Here is a 5,339-nt window from a genome sequence, read left to right as displayed (position 1 = left end):
TTAAGTAAGCATAAACATAGACTTCAGACAAAGTAAGAAATAATGTCAAGTTAATCTGGGGGAGTTTAAAACATAGATTATTTTGCTTTTATTTCTTAAATCTTTGAAAAAAAAACCAAGTCTTGAAAGATAGCTAATTTTTTTTTTAAGTATAGTTTTTAAGGTCAAAGTTAAAAATTCAAGGTTTCAAACATAAGTTTTCAAAATCAAAATTCCAAAACTAAGTTTGAAAAAATCTATTTTCAAAACTGATTGAAATTTATTTTTCAGCACTAAGTTTGTAAAAGATTCAATTTTCAAAATTAAGGAAAATGATTTTGAGAAGCTTAGTTTGTAAACTTAAGTTTTGAAAAATTTAATTTCCACAATTTTCAATAACAAAGCAATTTTTAAAACTAATTTTTGTAAAATTTTAACTTTCAAATCAAATTGTCAAAATTAAGTGAAAAAAATTCAATTTTCAAAACTAAGTTAGATATAATTTTCAAAAAAAGTAAAACCCAAAACAACTTAGTTTTATAAGAGTTAGTTTTCAAAAATAAGTTTAAGAAACATTTTTCAATCACTAACATAAAATGTTGACAGTATTTGCTAAAAATATTCAAAGCAGAATATTTTTTTTTTTTAACAAAGGAGTTTTCAAAATAATTTTGTAAAATTTTTTTTTTCAGAATCAAATTTTCAAAAATAAAAAAATTGCACATTTTTAAGCAAGTTGAGTTTAGACTTTGATTTTCAAAGATAAGTTTAACAATTCAATTTGAAATACTGAAGTAGTTTTATTTCTCCCCCTGAACCTGACATTAACTCAAATGTCTAACCAGTTTGTTACTGACTGACTTATCAGAAGATAGCAGCTTTCACTTGGTTAGTCAAGTTAAGTTCAATCTTAACTTGATTAATGTATATTTTGTATTTAACGCTCAGACTTATATCGATGCACTGAAATAAGCATCTTAAGTCTTAGGCAAGTGGCCTATACATCTCACCCCTTTCTATGTTCGTCAATCACAAGCAAGTTAAGCCTAGAGTTTTGGTGAGATGCTCAAAACTAGTCCTATGGGTACATGCTTTCTAAGGATTTTGAACTAGTCTAAGGCTAAAAATATATTTAAAAATCTAAAAATAGGAAAGTTTTGAAAATGAAATATGTTTTAACCTATAATTTGAGAATAACCATTTTTGAAAGATATTTTTGAAATTTGAAACTCCTAGTCTATTAAGCACATTCCTAGATTTCTACGCAAATTGCTAAATTCACTTTCAGGGAGTGGTTTAGTGAATATGTCAGCTAAGTTTGATTTGGACTCAACGTATTTGAGTTCAATGTCACCCTTAGTAACATGATCCCTGATAAAGTGGTGTCTGATTTCAATGTGTTTGGTTCTTGAATGATGCACTGGATTTTTTGTTAAATTTATTGAGCTAATATTGTCAATTAAAACTTTGACATTTGTGATTTTTAAGTTGAAATCTTTTAAAGTGTGCATCATCCATAATAATTGGGCTACACATTCTCCTATGGCTATGTATTCTGACTCAGTTGTAGATAGTGCAACACAATGTTGCTTTCTATTAAACCAGCTAACAAGTGATGGGCCTTGCATCCACCACTTGTACTTTTGCGATCTAATTTGCATCCAGCATAATCTGAATCAGAATATCCTATTAATTCAAAGTCATTGGTCCTAGGATACCAAATTCCTACGTTTGTTGTTCCCTTAAGATATCTAAAAATTCTTTTGACTTGAGTAAAATGAGATTCTTTAGCACAGGTTTGGTATTTAGAACACATACTAACTGCAAATAGGATATCAGGTCGACTTGCAGTTAAGTAAAGTAGACTACCTATTGCACTTCTATAATACTTTAGATCCACTAGTTTTCCATTTGGGTCATTGTCTAAGATTGTGTTTACTGCCATGGGTGTTTTTATTTCTTTTGTATTTTCCATTCCAAATTTTTTTAAGTAATTCTTTAGTGTATTTATGTTGATAAATGTAATTTCCTTCATTTGTTTGTTTAATTTGTAATCCTAGAAAATATGTCAATTTTCCTACTAAACTCATTTCAAATTCTTGTTCCATTAGGTTGATAAATTCTTCTAAAAAGTCTGAGTTAGTTGAACCAAATATTATATCATCTATATATATTTGTGCTATAAATATGTCATTATTTAGTAATTTAACAAACAAGGTTGGGTCAATTTGTCCTTGGTTGAATCCTTTGGATGTTAAGTAAGATGTTAGCCTTTCATACCATGCCCTGGGTGCTTGTTTAAGTCCGTTTAATTTACTTATATTTCTAAAGTTGGTGTGAGACATTCTCCTATGCCATAACCAAGTTTCTTCTTTTTGTGTTAAATAACACTTAATTGAAGAGGTGGTTAAGTTGATAGCATAAATGTTGTCTTTTCTAAAACCCTTTAGACTTATAGTAGGATTATCTAGATGTTTGATTAAACACTCCGTGGATAGAAATTTAACCTTATACCTAGTATCACACAATTGACTTATACTCAGGAGATTATATTTAAAATTCTCGACAAGTAGAACATTTGTAATTATGAAATCTATTTTTAATTCAATATTACCTATTCCGATTACCTTGAGTTTGCCGTTGTTTCCAAAGGCAACTGTTCCTAAGCTTTTGTAAGTGAGTTGAGTGAACTTGGTGTGATCTCCAGTCATGTGTTTGGAGCAACCACTGTCCAAAATCCACTTGGTTTCCTACAATGAGTAGGAATTAAGGTTAGTCTTTTATTTTTAAAGTTAATTTAATAATTCTTAAAATAATTTTTAAAGTTAAAATAATTTTAAAATAATTTTTAAAGTTTAAAAGAAATTTAGTTTTAATTCGAAATTTAATTTAAATTTGAAATTTGAAATTTAATTTTAATTTAATTTAATTTGAAATTCAAAATTTAATTTGAAATTCGAAATTTAATTTCAATTTAATTTAATTTGAAATTCAAAATTTAATTTTAATTCATTTGAAATTCGAAATTTAATTTGAAATTTGAAATTTAATTTTAATTTAGTTTAATTTGAAATTCAAAATTTAATTTTAATTCATTTGAAATTTGAAATTTAATTTTAATTAATTTAATTCGAAATTTAATTTTGATCCTTAGTCATCTCACCCGATTTAAGTTTTCAATCAGGGAATCCTATAATTTTGTGAGATGGGTTGGATTTTAATTATGGAGTTTGGTTTAACTTGTGTTAGATTCAGGTTTAGCTTTGGTCTCTACAAATAGGCATCCTTCGGATAAACTTCTAAGCTTGGTGATTCACATGGACGTCATTAGAAATAACCAACCTTTCGAGGTTTCCCAAATAGTCCTATCCACGGAGCTTAGTACTAAATCTTGGTCTAACTAGTTAGGATCTATTTAAGGGTAGCTTCGATCAGTTCCACTTGGCCAAATGCACCATATCGAAACCATATCTTTCTAGACATGCGATGCCCAAGCTTCCCTAACGTACTATCATCCAAAAACTTCACCAGTACCATGATTCAAGTTAAACTTGGTCTCTTTTTAACTAATCCTAATTACCCTGCCGGGTTAGTTTGTTTAGGTTATCTTGTCGGGTAAGTTAGTTTTGGAGGTGCCAGCTATTCTGGAGCCTCCCCCTGAATTATTGACTTTTAATTTAAATTTTCGCTTTAGGTTTGTGTCGATTTCTTTTATATTATAATTAACTTGGTGATAATTTATATTTTGTTGAGTTTTTGATTTCTTTGACTTGTATTTTGGTTTTTGAATTGGTTTATTCGAGTTTATATAATATATTTTTTCTTTAGGTATGTAATATTGATTCATTCCTACTTGCGTGGTCAAACACGCTTTCGGAACCCAAGCTTGATTAGTTGATTTATATTGGGTTATTAATGACTTAAAGGTTTTATTTGAGTTCGACTTGTATCCAAGTCCGATTTTATTATAACATGTTTTTTTATTGTTCAGGATTAAGTCTAGATTTTTTGATCTTGTAGTGAATTTTTCTAGTATTTCTTTTAAGTTATTAATTTCTGATTTTAATGATGAATTCTCTTCAAGTATTAGATCTTGAGTTGGATTTGAATTTTTTATTTGTTCCTTGAGGTCTTGATTTTCCTCAAGGAGTGATTTATTTTCATTTTCTATTTTAATTAACTTACTATTTAAGCAAGAAATAATTTTAAAGAATTTTTTGTTTAAATTAAAATATACCTCATCCGGGCCTTCGGAAACGAGTACGGACTCGTGGCTTGATTCGGGTTCCGACTCGTCTTCCGATTCATCTCCTGACTCGTCTTCCGTTTTAGCTTCGCGGGCCATCAGCGCGAGGTGGCTCTGGTGTTTCTGCTCTTCTACCTCCGATTCGTCCTAGGAGTCATCCCACGTTGTTTTGAGGGCCTTCTTTTTGGTTGGCTTCGGTTTGTTGAACTTCAGTCTTGGACATTCGCTCTTGTAGTGCCCCTTTTTGTTGCATCCGAAGCAAGTCACATTCTTTTGTTCCGCAGGAGGACTGATCTTTTGAAGGTCCTTTTTGCTGAAGCTCTTTTTTCTCCTGGTGAACATTTTCTTACCAAGTTCACCAGGTATTCTTCGTCTTCTGAATCTTGACCGGAATCCTCTTCAGATTCAGACTTGCTCTTCTTTTCTTTGGATGGTCCTGCAAATAAAGCAATACCTTTCTCGGCTCCAGCATTAGTTTGTTCATGTAATTCTAACTCACAGAAAAGCTTGTCTAATTTTAACTTAGATAGATTTTTCAAAATTTTGTAGGCATCTACGATTGATGCCCACAAGCTATTACGAGGAAAGGCATTTAGTGCATACCTTATTAAATCTCTGTTTTCCATCTGATGGCTTATCGCGTGGAGTCCGTTGAGGATGTCCTTGATTCTTGCGTGCAGTTGACTTGCCGTTTCCCCTTCCTGCATTTTTATATTAAATATTTTATTTAAAAATAAATCTCTTTTTGTTACCTTTGCGTCGCTCGTTCCTTCGTGCAGCTCGATCAATTTGTCCCACAATTCTTTAGCATTCTGATGCGGTCCGACCCGGTTCAGCTCTTCTCGTGTTAGGCCGCAGTGTAGCGTATTGATTGCTTTGTTTTCTGTCGACGCCTTTTTCCTCATGTCCGGAGTCCACTGTTTCGTGTCTAGTGGATTTCCGGAGTTGTCGGTTGGAGCTCGGTAGGCCTTTATTGTTGATGCAGTGAGCACCAGATGATCGAACCTGAGTTTTGATTATGGCAAAGGGCTCAAAGTTAAGTGGTGGTGTTATCTAACAAAGTTCATGGAGCTTGCAGGAAAGTCCTAAGTGATACTTAGGCAAAAGTCCTAGC

The sequence above is a fragment of the Zingiber officinale genome, chromosome 2A, assembly GCF_018446385.1.
Source record: "Zingiber officinale cultivar Zhangliang chromosome 2A, Zo_v1.1, whole genome shotgun sequence".
Taxonomy (NCBI): domain Eukaryota; kingdom Viridiplantae; phylum Streptophyta; class Magnoliopsida; order Zingiberales; family Zingiberaceae; genus Zingiber; species Zingiber officinale.
Note: the sequence above shows the minus strand (reverse complement) of the source record.